Source organism: Salmo salar, chromosome 13 (genome assembly GCF_965601325.2).
Source record: "Salmo salar chromosome 13, fSalSal1, whole genome shotgun sequence".
Lineage (NCBI taxonomy): Eukaryota > Metazoa > Chordata > Actinopteri > Salmoniformes > Salmonidae > Salmo > Salmo salar.
In genome coordinates, this window is record NC_138303.1 from 71,272,926 (window position 1) to 71,291,439 (window position 18,514).

Consider the following 18,514-nt stretch of genomic DNA (forward strand, 5'->3'; position numbering starts at 1 on the left):
CTGGAAATGCAATGAATAACATTTGCTTCGGAGGTGACACGTAGCCCAAATATTATGCATCTTAATGTCCTTAGTCATAGCAATAGCACAGATGAATATGGGTATCCAATTACTGCTCATTCTTAGAGGTAGATTTGCAATGCAAAAGGTAAGAGAAGAGGAGGCCTTGGTGGGTATTCAACATGTGTGAGAGAAGGGCTTGGTAGGCGGTAATGAGGTTGGGGACGGGGGCACCACACACACTTTTGTGCACACACACACACACCCACACACACACACACACACACACACACACACACACACACACACACACACACACACACACACACACACACACACACACACACACACACACACACACTTACAAAATCGTACACATTCACACGCACACAAACACACATCCCTTCTGTATAAGCAACGTCATGACATATAAGTGGGCACCACACACACATACCCCACACCGTACAGCCCGAGGCCGGTGGGCCCAACAGCGGTCCTCCGACCTCATAGCCCCCGGGCTAGGAAGAGGCTCACATCACGTGGCCTAGCCTTCTTCAACCTCTCCCAGTCTCCTTACTTAGCATTCATCCTATTACCATTCGAAAGACACACACACACACACACACACACACACACACACACACACACACACACACACACACACACACACACACATCGACATTCACACACACACACGCACACACTCATACACACGCACACACACACACAAAATGTGGGGGTAATACCTCAGAAGCCCAATGTAGATGGTTTTGATGCTGTCGCTTGGTGAAGGACGTTCATAGACATTGTTATAGACATAAGTTCAGCAGAGGTCACTGCACAGATACTGCTGAGGGAGAGACATTGTTGCAGATTGATTTGTTTTGTCTTCACCCCCGATGGTGAAATTGTATCGATGAATCCAGCAAAGAACTGTAGAAGTTAATTAACTCATGTCTGACAAGTTTGCATAGTGCAATAATGTCCATTGAATTTTGGTTAACACTATCTATCAACCGCCTGTTTATAATGCCACATAGTGCAATATAAGGCTTCTTATAAGCATTCATAATAGCTCACAGCTCATTTTAACACCTTTTATGAATGCATTAAGGCTATAGATTCATTCATGCATCAAACAAAAAGCATAATGCATTATAAAGATGAATAGTTCCTTATAAGACCCTATATGAATGCATGAGTGCGTATAATGCAGTTATAAGTCAGGTGACTCACAGAAAGTGTTTCTGAATATTCACTTCCCACCCTTTCATACAAACCAGACAAAATGACCTTGAATGATAAATGCTACTTCCTAGTGACATAGTTCTTTAGTATATTTTGTGATAATGTCCTTCATACAATTTAAATGTGCCACATAAACATAAAAAGCACCCTACCATTTCCCAGGAGTATTTTCCATCCATATACAACAGCATCAGTCGCCCAATCTGACTCCAATTCTTGTTTTCTTTGTATTTATGCAAATGATGGTTTGGATATTACAGATTCAGATGTGATTGCATTCTGTCCTGCTTTTTAAAATTAGATTAAAGATTCGACTATGGATGTTGATGAGACTACAACAGTGTGGTGAAATTTGTGTAATTCCCTAAAGGCGAATGGTTCGCATGCAAATAACCTTATTAGCATATCTAAAAGCTCTTATTATAATTAGGTAGTTTTTTTCTAAATAGGGTACACATTTCCCTGGGATGAAAAGGAGAGGAATATAAATGTTTCAAACAAAATTGCAAAACCTAAAAAGTGTATAAACTGTATAAAATCTGGATAAAGTGCAGACGCGCGTTCAACAGGGGAAATATTTCACGAACGTTAGCTAACATAAATAATAATAATTTATCAGATTTATATAGCGCCTTTCCACCTACAGTAGGTGCTCAAAGTGCTTTACATAGTCTGAGGGGAAACTCAGATGATGTACGAAACTTGGGTGATGTACGACAGCCATTTTTTGTGCCAAAAAGCTCAGCACACACCAGCTATCATGGTGGAGAGGTCAGGAGTTATATATGCTTATTAAGAATGAGGGGGTGATTAGGTGGCCATGATGGAATGGGGCCAGGTTTGAAATTTAGCAATGACACCGGGGTTAACACCCATACTCTTACGATAAGTGCCATGGGATTTTGTATGACCACAGAGAGTCAGGACACCCATTTAACATCCCATCCAAAAGAAGGCACCCTACGCAGGGCAATTTCCCCTTCACTGCCCTTGGCATCTCCTTAGACCAGAGGGATGAGTTCCCCCTACTGGCAACAACACGCCTGCCACGCTGATCCTCAACACTGGGGCCCCTCAGGGGTGTGTACTTAGTCCCCTCCTGTACTCCCTGTTCACCCACGACTACGTGGCCAAACACAACTCCAACACCATCATTAAGTTTGCTGAAGACACAACAGTGGTAGGCCTGATCACCGACAACGATGAGACAGTGTGGTGCCAGGACAACAACCTCTCCCTCAATGTGAGCAAGACAAAGGAGCTGATCGTGGACTACAGGAAAAGGCTGGCCGAACAAGCCCCCATTAACATCGACGGGGCTGTAGTGGAGCGGGTCAAGAGTTTCAAGTTCCTTGGTGTCCACATCACCAACGAACTATCATGGTCTAAACACACCAAGACAGTTGTGAAGAGGGCACGACAAAACCTATTCCCCCTCAGGAGACTGAATAGATTTGCCATAGGTCCCCAGATTCTCAAAAAGTTCTACAGCTGCACCATCGAGAGAATCCTGACCGGTTGCATCACCGCCTGGTATGGCAACTGCTCGGCATCTGACCAAAAGGCGCTACAGAGGGTAGTGCGTACGGCCCAGTACATCACTGGGGCCAAACTTCCTGTCATCCAGGACCTATATACTAGGCAGTGTCAGAGGAAAACCCAAAAAATTGTCAGAGACTCCAGTCACCCAAGTCATAGACAATTTTCTCTGCTACCGCATGGCAAACGGTAGTCAAGTCTAGGACCAAAAGGCTCCTTAACAGCTTCTACCCCCAAGCCATAAGACTGCTGAACAATTAATCAAATGGCCACCAGACTATTTACATTGACACTCCCCCCGCCCATCTATTTGTTTTGTACACTGCTGCTACTCGCTGTTTATTATCTATGCATTGCCACTTCACCCCTACCTACATGTACAAATTACATCAACTAACCTGTACCACCGCACATTGACTCGGTACCGGTACCCCCTGTATATAGCCTTGTTATTGTAATTTTATAGTGTTACTTTTTAGTATTTTTTACTTTAGTTTATTTGGTAAATATTTTCTGAAGTCTTTCTTGAACGGCACTGTTGGTTAAGGGCTTGTAAGTAAGCATTTCACGGTAAGGTCTACACTTGTTGTATTCTGAGCATGTGACAAATAAAGTTTGATTTTTTTATTTGAACACCACTTCCAGCAGCATCTGGTCTCCCATCCAGGATCGACTCTGCTTAACTACAGAGGCAAGCCAGCAGTAGGTTGCAGGGTTAACCTAAATAGGTTTGCCACTGTTATTTGACAGATACAGTAGATCAAAGGTCTATTTGTTTCTTCAGTGGCAAAGCTTATAGGGGAAATGTAATATAATATTGGAATATCTAGCAGGTGAACTACGGTATAACAATAATTTCATTCCAGAGCTCTGTTGATGACACCAATCAAAATAGGCAGATTATTTCAGAGTAGATTGCCATTTTCAATCAAACTTCCTGTGCACCGAAAGACATTAATGCATTAGCCAGCCTAATAAAGACCATCTATGGTGTTCTTTGTGTATTGACATTATTTTCCAGGTGAATTGGAAAACATTCAACCTATATGTTCCTTTCTGTTTTGAAACATTTAGGCATGTTTTTTCCTCTCTCCCTTCCTCCCTTATAGACTTTCAAATCCAGTCAAACAGCACTTTGAGGGACTTCCATTTGGAGATCTTCAGTGCATACTCCTACACACCACATAGCTTTCATTCTGTGAGTTGTGCTAAGCCGGCTCTGAATGTACCAGCATCTTGATGTTATTAGCCCGATGCAGGGCCGAGCAGGCAGCGTGTCCCGCGGTTGACACACAGCAGTCGCATTTCCTCCCTAAGCTGATAAAAATCGGAATATTTAAGGCTGAAAATTCTGCCTGAAATTGGAACTCCTGAGCTCGGCGAGAGGAGCGTAATCTTCAAAAGTTTGCTGTCTTCAAATCGTTTCCGTGGCCCTCTCTCTTCTTCTTCTACTCTCATGTTCATGGGCGATATGCCGGTTGTAACATTGTGTGGCTTATCTGCTATTGCATCTGCAAGGCCGTTTTAAAATGGATACCTCCTTATCGGTGGACGTGTGAGTGAGCGAGGCCACAACTTTAGGTGGTGGTTGTGGTACATGACAAATACTGTAACTGAGTGACATGGATGGTGTAATACACGTGGGCCCTACCTCTGATGAATCATGTACAAGCCTGTCCTGCTGTTCAAGCTTAATAATTTAAAAAATATCCATCATTGTCACGGTTGTCGTAAGAACGGGACCAAGGCGCAGCGTGTGTAGCGTTCCACATCTTTATTCCAAAGTGAAACGTCGCAAAACAAAATATATCAATAAACGAACAACGAAACGAGACTACGTGGTGCACAAACACAAAACAATATCCCACAAACACAGGTGGGAAAAATAGCTACTCAAATATGATCCCCAATTAGAGGGAACGATTACCAGCTGCCTCTAATTGGGAACCATACCAAAACACCAACATAGAAATGTTAAACTAGAACACCCCCTAGTCACGCCCTGACCTACTACACCATAGAGAAAAAAGGGCTCTCTAAGTGTGACAATCATATACATTTTTAACATTGAATGTGATTCAACCAGTGGCGGTCGGTGTCATTTAAGATATAAAAAATATATGGGCCTTTTTTCTATTACATCATATTGGATGACTGTCATTCATATTCCATTCACCCAGCTCAATTTAACATCCATAGGTTTAGGCTACTAGATGATACTCAAATTTTCCCTTTACCCATCATGAGGTTGCTACAATCTAGCCTACAAATAAAAGTTTACAACGTAGGTGCACAGGTCGAGAGAAATTAGAGTAATTAAGGTGACAGACAGTGACACATTCAATACCGCCTTGTACACTCTTGCCTGAATCTAGCTGATCTAGGGTGTAATCATTAGTCCAACAGTTGCAAACTAGTTTCTATTGGAGAAATTCAGGTATGTTTATCCCCATTTCGTTCCATTTGCTTCTGTTTAAGAAAAGTTTTCCAACAGAATCAAAACACTCCTGATCACACGCAAACACAGAACTAGCAGCCAAATATAAACCGCATGATCACTTTGCTCATTGTATATATAATTCCTTCTCGCATCTACGCTCTCTCCTCCTCTCACCTTTTCCCTTCACTTGTGGACTTCAGTGCACAATACAACAGCTGTCTGTGAACAGGCAAAAAAAAACTTCCAAGCCAAACTTTTATACCATAAACGCTAACCACAGCCTACATCGTTGTCACCATATTAAGGTCATAGTCAACATATAGTAGCTACTAGAACTAACGCGCTAGTAAACCTGATACAATCATGCAGTACAGTATTCAGCAAGCAGTTTAGCAGTTACACCGGCGGACCTCGGTGGCAATAAATTAATAAACCAAAAGCTTACCTTGACTTGGAAGAGTTCCAGTGTTGGATAGCATTAGACAGCTAGCTAACATAGCATCCCTCTCTGTTTTAACAGGGTATTTGAGTAGGCTAAACTAGTTAGCTAAGAAAGTGAAAGTAAAAAATATACATGCTATGAAACATAGTTAGCTCTCTCTGTCTTTAATTTGTTCAAAAATGTTAAACTATTGTATTTTTCACTCTTTTTGTCAACTACTCACCACATGTTATGCACTGCAGTGCTAGCTGTAGCTTATGCTTTCAGTACAAGATTAATTCTCTGACCTTTTGATTGGGTGGACAACGTGTCAGTTCAAGCTGCAAGAGCTCTGATAGTTTGGAGGAAGTCCTCTGGAAGTTGTCATAACTACTGTGTAAGTCTATGGAAGGGGTCTCCTAGGTTTTTTAATGTTTCACTTGTTTCACTTTTTTATTCACGATAAAAATTGCTGTTTTCCCAACACCCCGGCTCATCCACTGGCTTAAAAAAATCAGTCTGGGATCTTAAGCACTTACAAATTCATAAGATATTGTACAATACGAATTGGAATTTGTAACATATCATAAAACATTTATTTTTTGCAGTAACATATTGTACAAAATGGATGATGTAGTACACAATTGTGCACAATTTTCTGGGACCCGTTTTGCCTTGAGCAGTACTTTCAAAACTCCTGTCGGAAATTATACAAAATCAAGGTTGACATGAGTTAAATGAACGGCCAGTGCCATGCCATGCCATGCCCTGCTTGGTGCCACCGGAGGGTGAAGGCACATTGTGTAGAGGTATTGGCAGGCATGTGGCAGTGGAGGGGAAGATTAAGAGCACCTAGTCATCTGCATGCAGAGGATTCCATCTCTCTATCCTCCTTCCATCCCTCTATCCCTCCCCCCTACAAAGGACAAGCGACGGGGAATATTTGAGGAGAGCGGCGGGGGGATAATGAGTGGGGGGATTATCAGGTGTGTGGGGGGATGTAGAGGAGGTAGAATGGTTGGGATGCGCAGCTTTGATTGTCAGCAGATTCCTGGTGGAGAGGGTTTGAGGCCCCCTCGTCAGGGTCTGGATGAGCCACCGAGGGGGGTCAGACTATTATAGCAGGTGGAGGAACCAGGGCAAGGTGGATGACATGTGTGGAGGCGTTAGGGAGAAACACCTTCACCCCATAAGGGTGTTCGTAGGCAATGTGTGATTGGACCCATGAGGAAACTGAAGGGTAAACAATGCTTGGTTGAGCTTAATGAGAGATTGGTCCACAAAGTCTAAAAACTGTCTGAAAGATAGCTAAGCTACTGAATATGCTAGCTAATTGAGATCCAGTTCATGCATGCTCCCTTCAAAATGACTGAAAAGTGAACAACTATTATCCCTATATACAGTTTCATTCCCTGCAACAATGAACCTCTCCCCTCATTTTCTCTCTTAATCCAGATGTACTTTTTCTGTAAAATGGAAATCTGATAACTGTCCCCAACCATTCCCAAGGGCCTGGTAATTACGATAACACAATTCAAACGATCACAGTGGGTATGCCATAAAGTTGAAGAAAAAAAAACAGTGACAGGGGCACTTGGAGAGCATGGAGAGCCATCTAGAACACAAACCAGGCAGTGGGGAAGAAAGAGACAATAAAAAGTAGGCCAGAGCTCTGAAATGAGAGGGGCGAATAATGAGGGAGACGCTGGTGTTTGCTGCTCTTGGCACCGACAGCTGATGTTTGTCTTTGTGTCGGGGAAGGAGCCCAGCCAAATGGAATCCTTGGAAACACCAAACAATCCAATATTACATTTCCTCTCTCAAATGCCACAGGGAGCGGAGGGGAGCTTGTGTGGGGTGATGAGGGAGAGAGGGGGAGTGAGAAAGCCAGAACTAGAGAAAAAGAGAGAAAGGGAGTGTGAGAAAGGAAGAGACACAAGTAGATTAAGAAAGAGAGAGAAGGTAAGAGATGAAAGGAGCCAGATGGAGATAAAGAGAGAGAGGAGAGAGCAGCCAACACCAGAGAGAACAGAGACATTGGGGACTCAGTATTACCAATGCTGTTTTAAAATGGGAAAAAATAGAAAATGCACAGCTATCAGGAGCCAGCGATTAGAACTGAACAGGCAAGTTGCTGCAGGTGCATCAACAAGTCCCTTTGATATTTTAAGTAGAAATTGTGCACAAATGTAGCATTTTAAAAGCCTGTTATATTAAATAAAGTTCCCTTTAATATAGACCACATGGAAAAATCAGCCCCAGCCAAAAGGACATCTGGAGTGCATTAGAGCGCTGAGGACATTGGATCTCCCCCGAGCGGCAAGGCTGGATGGGTGGCCCACTGCAGACCCATTTTAGCAACAGGCCCGGCCCTTTGTGATTGATAGGGGGCCTGCCTGGAGGAGTCCCCGCACACTTAACACTCACACACGCCGCACATGCCACACACTGCACACACTAAACACTCAAGTACAACATACTTCATACGCCACATTATATGTCGTAGGGTTCATACATGTAGTGTAAATGTAGTATTATATTTATCACTCACATAAGTGAACACTGCAAAAGTCAGAAAGTGTGACGTTAATACTCATGGGCACATTGCACACAGTTAACACTTTAAGACTGTTGCACATATCACTCATTGCTAGATTCCTGAACTCTCAAAACTCATGCACGCACGACAACACAAATAACTTGAAAGAAATTTACAGTATTATTATAAAAATTATTCAACAGATTCTTCACAAAGTTGCTACACTTCATTTTGCAGTCTCAATCTAAATTATACTGCACATAGAGACATTTTCTGTTCACAAGCAAACATCACGTTCAAGTGATGCACGCGTATCCTCACATCAAAAGCCCTGTAGCAGTATAGCTATATACTGATGTCGGGAACTTGACAAACTTAACAGTGAGTGAATGATGACCATGAAAACACACAAGACTGATGGGTATAGCTATGCTCAATAAGTATATTATTCTAGTTCTATTGGGGATATTTTACCTTGCCTCGCTATCTTGCTAGCTAATCAATCCTCCGATGACAGCTGCCATGTTGTAGGCGCTAACCATCTGACTATGTATTTGTTAACTTGCAGCCCTTGCAGAAAAAACATGCATTTCACGTGAACACATGGGAGGTGTTCCAAAAAAACATGTTTCCATTTGATCACATGATCTTATGTGAAGTTAATGTGATAGAAACTACAAGTGAAAACGTGATCACATGTGAAGTGTTCCAAAAACAGATGTATTCACCTGATTTCACATTGATTGATTTAACGTGAAATCAGGTGAAATTCACATGAAATGAATTTTCCACATGTGAAATAATGTTTTTTCTGTAAGGGAGAAGCTGCATCTGAAGTTGTATTCAATCCAATGTAAACAAGCCCCTTTCTGATGTCTTTTAACAATGAGAAATGGGTCTATACTCTTGACTAGAACTTGGGGGATCATCATTCTCTCCATATGGAAGCAATGTGAAATGATGTTGAGAAACAACATACAATTGCTTCACTTCCAGATCATCAAAGCATTGCTTAAAGCATAATCTATGTTAGTTATTCTTAAGATATTTTTAATATAGTGTGTATATGTCTTCCCTATAAATTTTCAGTATTCTTGACAGTGAGAAAATAATTATTTTTTCAAATAGTTCAAAAGGATCCCCTCATTTCAAAGAAATTGCCATCACTTGATTTGCCATTTCAAATCAATTGCACCATCGGCCCAATTCACAGGAACTTGTCAGTGGCGTGCCACACACCACACAGACGAGGTTGATCCATATTTCACGTTTGAATATAAGATGGAAACGAAAGAGAGAGGGGGGCAGATCAGCCTCCATGCCAGAAGATGGGGGGAGAGGCAGACCGAGACAGACCGAAAAGAAAGGGAAGAAACAGGCGACATTTAGAGTAAATGGCATCCAAAACCCTCTCCAATTATCTTTGCCAGCCACGCCAGCGAGACTGACTTAATTAAAATGACTTGAGAGGGAGGGGAGCGAAAGAAGCCGCCAGTGATTGAGGGGGCAAGGCGGGTATGTATCAGCGGCGAGCACAAAGCTTGGGCGTCGGGCGACTGCCGACCACACTCCCTTTTCAATTCTGACATCAAAAGAAAATAAAGAAATCATAATAAAAAAGAGAGGCCCTTGCCGTTTGGAGCCATGTAATTGCACTATTCAAATCCAATGTTTTTATCATGGTTCAGATATTCTATAGAAGAAATGTATTTATACAAAAAAAAGAGAGAATAAAACTGATTTTATTCTCCCTCCAAATCCCCCATAATCCTGCTGTGTCTTTCTGAGGCTGCGTCTGACGGTGACCTTTTTGCAGGGAGCCTGTTACCATAGAAACCCCTCCATTCTTTGTGAATTTCTGTCACCATTTAGGCAAAAGTGGTGACCTTAAGGTAAATAACAAGCATTCTGTTCCCCTCGTCTAAATCAAGTGTTGTTTGTGTGTCTTACTTTCCATATCGAGCTGCAGGTGAAGCGTGAGGGCCTCTTCATTTAGAACAGAACAATAATCTTCTGACAATTGTTCATGTACCATAACAATAGACGATTGGATTCGCAATTTCCTTTTGTCTTAAACTGATTTATGATTATCAGAATGTCCAGGCCAAGTGTTTCTCCTTCCAGTTAAAGTGAAGCCCTGATCAGCAGATACAGTGGCTCAAGTGGCACCGCATCTTGGTTAACACCTGTTACTCTTTCTGTTACTGTTTCTATTGTCTCCTCTGCTGATTTGAATCTTAGCTCTATTAAACAAAACCCTACTTAGAGATTTTGTATATAAGGATGGTGTGTGGAAGTTTTATTCTAAGGTTTTTGTATGACCACAAACATAGACTCAAATTCACAGGTTGATGGCCATTGCCTACCACAGTGTAAATAACTTTGATATGGTCTGCAGTTTGAGACTACAGTGTAACTGTTAGAGCAACAAACTTATCTCAACCAGCTGAATTCAAACAAAATAAACGTACTTACATAAAAAGCTATGTTTATTGAACTACAACGTATTATGAAAGAGCATGACTTTTCTTGGAATAGAGCTTGCTCAGTGCAGTGTTTAATATAACAAAAATACGTTCTGGCAAAGGGATCAGGTTTTTGTTCTAATCACCACTGGTCAGAGTGTCGTATACAAGCCGGCACCCAATAAGTTAAAAAAATTACGTTCTGCATATAGTGTTTCAGTCATTCAAACACTGCCTCACTGCTTGTGGGGAATGCCTGAGCTAGGTGAGGGGTTGAAGAGAGAGAGAAAGAGAGAAGGAAGGGTGGGAAGGAGGAGGAGGGGGTTGGGTTAACATGACAACCGCTGTTTTGGCCGGGATAAAACCAAGCTTCTCTCTCACCCCTCCCTCCCTCCTCTCCTCATCCTCTTTTCCTCCTTGCTCTCCCTATCTCTCACTCCCTCCTTCCTATTCAGCTCTCACTCTTTCTCCCTCTCTCCGTCTCCCCACTCGGGGAGAGTCGCATTCCCCTGTGTTGAGCTCAGAGGCGAGCTGGAGCGCAACTCTCCTCTCAGTGGCAGGATTGTTCTCAGGGCTCTAGATCCTCCTCCGGTTGCCGTGGAGACCTCCATACCACAGCACTGACCCTGGAGGTTTGGGTCTGTTTTCCTCCAAGCGGGAGATTCTGGCAGCTGGAGGACAGCTGTTACTACCAGGGCCAGGCGTCAATCGGCTCCAGGCCTACAACCACCCACAACAAACACTGGGTACACACACTGAGTACACTGTCTTGTGTTGATGTAGTAAATCTTTTCTTAATCCTATTTTCTTAAAACTGCATTGTTGGTTAAGGGCTTGTAAGTAAGCATTTCACAGTAAGGTCTACACCTGTTCTATTCGGTGCATGTGACAAATACAATTTGATTTGAAACATTGAAATGTTCAATTGTCTTTTGAGGATGAAACAGATGCATCTTGTAATTGGGTTGTCTTTTGTGCAAATCACAATTTGTCACTTAATGTGAATGGACTTAATGGCGACAGAAGGGAGCAAAGTCAGATTAGAACCTAATGTTCAGTACACAGTATACATTACACACTGGGTCTAAATGCTCCTGTAGGTGAACACTATTCGCTGTGTAATAGATTTTGGCAGGACCCTCTTACAGAGGAGTCAAAAGGCACATTGAGCTGAATCCCACAGCAGGACAACCGTAGCGGCATTAAGATGGTGCAGAGGATTAAAGTATGGGGAACTGATCCTCAACTGCAAGCTGCAATGTAGCTATTCCTATAGGGGTTCTCCAAAATGGTGGACCAGCTTCACATGCATACCAAGGGCAGACTGATGACAGACGAGGGCATGTTCATATCTATTGCATGGGCATCACTACCACATACATACTGTACATGTCTGGGTTGGAAAACATCTCAACACATGATGCATCACATTGCTGTATATCGGCAGTGATTGGCTCTCACTCATCTCCACTCCATTCATTGCTGCTGAAAAAGCTATTCTTGTAGCACTTTGCATGCCCTCTTACTGAGTTGAGTACTTTCCTTGTTTCTGAGTGCATCAAGCACTGCCATATCCCACACTGCACAGAAGCATGAATACTACCCCAATCTCAGTGCAGCACTTTGAATGCTTTAACTGGGTATAACATCTATGTCTGTTAGTTTCACCAGTACTCTTTTTGAAATGAGTTAATATATTAGTTAGTATCTATTGTACACATAGGTGATGAAAACATAAACTGTAATATTAGACTTGGTATTGATCTGCTTAACATCCCAGAGGTAGATGATTGCAAGTGAAAAAAAAATATTATTTTGTTAAGTGCTACATAATTCAAGCCAAGAATACATTTTAACAACAATGACAGACAAACATTCTGAAGAAAACAAACATTTTACTATTATTCAAATACTACAACAAGTCTAGAAGCCCACATACTTCCTATAAAACCTTCCACCCTTCAGGCCTGCCTTATCTTTCAACAACGCTCCAACATTTGTCTCTTTCTCTTGTATGTATGTTTTACAGGGATGGGGTAGGGGTTGATGGCGAGGTTGGAGTTATAGAGAGTTTTGCTGCTTCTTTTTTCTTACCAGGGTAAAAAAAGTGCATGTAGCGAGCTACGTTGCAGAGTCTTTCGGCTCTTCCTCTCCATCTGTTTTGTTTTCTTTCCATCGTCCCTTTTTGATGAGCTGGGTCTTCAGTCCCCCCAATAAAATCCCATTGGCTCTTAATGAAGTCGGGCTCGCAGCCTCTCGGCCTCACCTCATTTAGCACGATTGTCTGGTGGCCATTGGCATGGAGGCAATTACAGCCGCGCGGCGAGAGTAATTGGATATGCCGACAGGGGCCCCAAGAAATGGGGAATAAATAAAAAAAATATTCAAACTAATAAGCTTCCATTCAGATGGTGGTATGGAGGAAGGAAGGGGTTGTGGCTAAGTTAAATCAACATAATTAGGGTTGCTGGGTTGGTGGGGAAACGAGAGCAGGGTTGGGTAGCTAGCAGAGTGAGGAGATGAAGGGGTTTCACTAGGGGATGATGGTTGAGATGGCAAGAACGATGGGATGGGAGATGGAGGGGTAGCTAGCGTGCTGCTAACGCTAATGATGAAGGGCATATGGGTGAACTCGAAATTGCCTGGCAAAAAGGTTACAGGAGTATATATTATAGGCGTACGTCAATTTGTTTTCTTTTTCCGTTTTGACAAAATATTATATTTTTTTGTTACATTATCGAAATGACAGCTAAATCGTTTAATTTCTTAGGAAAATGCCCTTATCCCAGGCGGCACCCTAGGCTCACAGTTTCACAGATTCTCCACTAATATGGCATGATATTTACAGAGGTGCAGGTTCAATTTCTTTCTCTAGGGTATACAGTGCATTCGGAAAGTATTTAGACCCCTTGACTTTTTCCAAATATTGTTACGTTACAGCATTAGTCTAAAATTGATTAAATAAAAAGTTTTCCCTCATCAATAGGTGTTTCTACAACTTCATTGGAGTCCACATGTGGTAAATTCAATTGATTGGACATCATTTGGAAAGGCACACAACGGTCTATATAAGGTTCCCCAATTCACAGCATGTCAGAGCAAAAACCAAGCCAAGAGGTCGAAGGAATTGTCCGTAGAGATCCGAGATAGGATTGTGTCAAGGCACAGATCTGGGGAAGGGTACCAAAAAATATCTGCAGCTTTGAAGGTCCCCAAGGACACAGTGGCCTCCATCAATCTTAAATGGAAGAAGTTTGGAACCACCAACACTCTTCCTAGAGCTGGCCGCACGGCCAAACTGAACAATCGGGTGAGAAGGGCCTTGGTCAGGGAGATGACCAAGAACCCTATGGTCACTCTGACAGAGCTCCAGAGTTCCTCTGTGGAGATGGTAGAACCTTCCAGAAGGACAACCATCTCTGCAGCACTCCACCAATAAGGCCTTTATGGTAGAGTGGCCAGGCTGAAGCCACTCATCAGTAAAAGGCACATGACAGCCTGCTTGGAGTTTGAAAAGGCACCTAAAGGACTCTCAGACCATGAGAAACAAGATTATCTGGTTTGATGAAACCAAGATTGAACTCTTTGGCCTAAATGCCAAGCGTCACGTCTGGAGGAAACCTGGCACCATCCCTACGGGGAAGCATGGTGGTGGCAGCATCATGCTGTTTTTTAGCGGCAGGGACTGGGATACTAGTCAGGATCGAGGGAAAGATGAACGGAGCAAAGTACAGAGAGATTATTGATGAAAACCTGTTCCAGAGCACTCAGGACCTCAGACTGGGGCGAACAGGACAACGACCCTAAGCACACAGCCAAGACAATGCAGGTGTACCTTCGGGACAAGTCTCGGAATGTCCTTGAGTGGCCCAACCAGAGCCCGGACTTGAACCTGATCAAACATCTCTGGAGAGACCTGAAAATAGCTGTGCAGCGACGCTACCCATCCAGCCTGACAGAGCTTGAGAGGATATGCAGAGAAAAAAGGGGGAAACTCCCCAAATACAAGTGTGCCAAGCTTGTAGCGTCATACCCAAGAAGCCTCAAGGATTTAATCGCTGCCAAAGGTGCTTCAACAAAGTACTGAGTAAAGGGTCTGAATACTTAAGTAAATATGATATTTCATTGCTAAAATTTCTACAAACCTGTTTTTGCTTTGTCATTATGGGGTATTGTGTGTAGATTGATGAGGGAAAAAAACAATTTAATACATTTTAGAATAAGGCTGTAACGTAACAAAATGTGGAAAAAGTCAAGTGGTCTGAATACTTTCCGAATGCACTGTACATTGGATTTCCTTGTGGGATTGGAAATGGCAGCCTTCACTATTTAATTGTCTGTAAAGACAGTGGGAGGTGTCAGGTGCTTCAACCTAAAATAACCTTAGTTGCTTCATCTGAGAGCGAACATTTCAGATGTAGTCTGTTTAATGAGGTTGGCTTCCATCTCTGAATTTCTATGCTAACCTTGCTATGCATGTGTTAGATACTTCATATGTTAGATACCATTTGGTCAACAGGATACTGTACACAAGGAACTCATGTGAGTCCTAATGGCATTTCTTAAACAGTTGTAAGGACACATCTAAACATAAAACACAAAGCTTTGATTCCAACAATACTAAATTATCTGTAACTAACATCTACCTTTGAGATGCTAGTCATTGGCCACATGCTAATGCTAAAGCTAACAATACAATTCCCTACCACCATTTATGTTGTCCTCCTTGATAAAAAAGGGGGAGAAATGAGAAAGCGGACTTCACACTGGAGAAATGAAATTAATTGAATGAAATGAAAGATCGAGAACATTGGGATCCAGTACTCTTGGCACATGGCGAGCCCCTCTTGGTGCCAGATGCCTGGGCATCTCCCCTGGCTCCCTCCCTCCCTCCCCCTCCCTAAGCTGAGCGACAGGTGGCAGAAACCTGATCACCAAGCACAGGCCTTCACCAGGGGCACCTCCGCCAGAACCGAGCAGCCTACCCACACCCTCCACAATGGGGGTAGAGGTGGCAGAGGACTGGATAGAACCAAACCCAAGAGGGAGTTAGAGGGATGCAGGCAGGGAGTGGGAGAATGGAGGAAGGAGGTGGTTACAATGGAGCCTTTGGCTAGCAAGAATGCTGAGAGACTACAAGTCTATTGTGGGCGGTCTGCTCCTACAATAGTCGGGGAGTGTCTCCTGAGGGGCCCCTCCCAGGCAGGGCCCCTCCCAGGCATTGCCTATGTTTAGACCTGGCCACACCTGGTGACACTTCCCCTAAAACCCCACAACACACAGCGATACAATGCAGGGTAGACTTCTTGAGATTATACACTGGGACTTACAGGGACATTTTGGTTATTGAAACCCATTTTTATTGCATGTAGTTTTATCTTTGTTAATGACAACAAAGGGACCTAGAGAGGAAGACAATGTTTGTATTTTTATCTGTCTATCCATCATAGAATTGTTCTATCATTGGTCATGATACTGGGAAAGCATATAGCAATGTCTAAAGGTTTCACATTAATCCATCCAGACCGGTGTGGATTGGGTGGACAGCACAGGAGGTTGGTGTCACCGTAATTGGGGAGGACTGGTTCATAGTGATGGCTGGAACACAATAAATGGAATGGTTATCGAACTTAAACACACAATTTCCATGCGTTTGATACCATTCCATTCACTCCATTCCAGCCATTATTATGAACCATCCTCCCCTCAGCAGCCTCCTGTGGTGGACAGCTGTGTTTATCAGGATCATATACTGTAGCTGCATGATCGCTGCCCATTCATTGATACAATAACAAGATGATGTGAAGGAAGGGAAAGAGCTAGGTAGCCATGGACAGTGTTCATAAGAGACTATCATCTCATGGATGCCATTCCATTGAGGAGAGACAGTGGTACCTGGTGCGGATGGCTGCCACTTCCCTAACACAGAATGCTAGGTTAAAACCTATAAGGATTATCAGAAGTGCAGGAGCAACACAAGCCTCATCCACTCAACACAACCCTTCTCTCCTCTCCCCACGACTTTGGAATGAACATGTTTATTAGTCTAAAAAGATCTATACAAACAAACACTCCATGCAACAGGGTGAGATGGCGGCTCCAGCCAGGAGGAGATTTAATTAGCGAAATCTCGTTAGGTCTAACAAAATTAAGTGTAAAACAATCCTCGGTAGGGCTCCGAAGAATCCATACAGGAGAGGAGGGAGGGAGGGAGGATGCAGCGGCTGGGAGCGATTAGGGCCAGGAGGATATGGAGACAGGCAGTGCCAGTGCACCGTTGTTGTGGCGGGAAATGGCTTGGAATATCCAGCTGCTTTTGCACTCAATTAAAGAGACTTCCCTCTCTTTCTGCCCTCCAACCCCCCCTTCTCATCCTATTCCTACTAAAAAAATGAGTTCACCTCCCTGTTGCCTGTCATTATAGTGTCACAGTAAAGCCCTCGTCTCGTACTCTCCCCACAGCTTCACTTAGAACTCATCAACTCCAGTCAATTCCATCCTGGCCAGCTCAACCATTAAAGACACAAATAGTGTTTTTAGAGTGAATCTAACTGCTATTAAAAACATGAAGGGGGAAAAGCAGCATCCAAACTTTGGGCAATAAACTCCCTGCGAGAAGTAAAGTCAACTTAAAAAGTCAAATTGGGAAATACAACTTAGTCTGCAGAATTAGGAAGAGGCCTTAAATGATTGATGTCGATCTAGGTCAACCGAACCACAACGGAGTTGAGTCAATCAAAGAGACTTACAGTAACTACTCTTGCATGGTAGTTTTTTAAGGTAAAAGTTACACTTAATTGTGTGCTCTTAGTCTTAGCCTTCATCATGGAACGATAAAAACACTTGGAGTTGGATCTGAAGAAGCAGCTTGACAGTATTAGATGTACCAGATGTGCTGCTAAGATGTGTTGTTAACACCCCATTAGTTAGTCATACGTATGTGTATAAAACACATGCCTAAAGACTACACTTAGGCCCTCGCTAAATACACCTCTTGTTTAATGGTGCTGTAAACAAACAGACAGTATGTAAACTGTAACTCTAGTGAAGAAGTCTTAAAGTCTTACTTCCCTATTTCAGGACTGTGAAAAGGTGACGGGAGAACTTACAGTTAGTTTGCCCTTGGCAACACAGCAGCAATCAATGTTGTTGTCGTCTGCTCTTCCACGCCTTAGTGTCCGGTCCTCCACACAAAGTCTGCAAAAAACAGGGAAATGTTGCTGTGTGATTAAACATGTATGTATAAAGTCCATTTTTAACATATCCCACTTACTGTACACAAAAGAAGGCAAAATCAGAAAAGTAGTTGTAATTTCACAATGATAGTTGTCTGGGTTGTTTTCTTATGTTTACAGTATTATTGGCATTAAAATACCGCCATATAATGGGTGTGAATAGAGTGGTGAGGAGAAGCAGTCTACCGTGTCCAGAACCGACATCACCATTCATTTTCTGTATTCAGCTTCACTCAAACATCGTTTTAAGCTTTGTTTTACTACTGACAGTTACAGCTGACTTCGGAATTGTATATCGATTCTCTCTCTTTAAATATTTGTCATCTAATTTCTTCGTTTCAGTCTCTGAATTGTTTTATTAAACATTTCGCCGCCAGCTCCGGATATCAGGGCATAAAAACTATAATCTATATCCTGAATTAGCCTAGTGCGCATGTGCGCCCAGCTATATCATGAATAAGTGCTATCTGGGATACGTGGGATGTCCCTAACCTAATCCTAACCTTAACCCCTACCCTTACCCTAACCATAACCCTTACCTAACCCTAAACGTAACCATTTAAAATGTCAACTTCAATGGGGTAGGGACGTCCCAAGGAGCCCGGATAGCACAGACCCTATATCCTG

General features: G+C 42.8%; 1 protein-coding gene across 1 annotated transcript in view; it reads right to left on the reverse strand.

Moving 5' to 3' along the window:
* LOC106567647 (homeobox protein PKNOX2) overlaps positions 1 to 18,514 on the reverse strand; it is a 94,896-nt gene that overhangs the window by 40,492 nt on the left and 35,890 nt on the right. Inside the window, exon 2 of the mRNA XM_082960289.1 lies at positions 17,762 to 17,849. The gene's annotated coding sequence lies outside the window, so the exon portion shown is untranslated. The remainder of the gene's footprint in view (positions 1 to 17,761; positions 17,850 to 18,514) is intronic.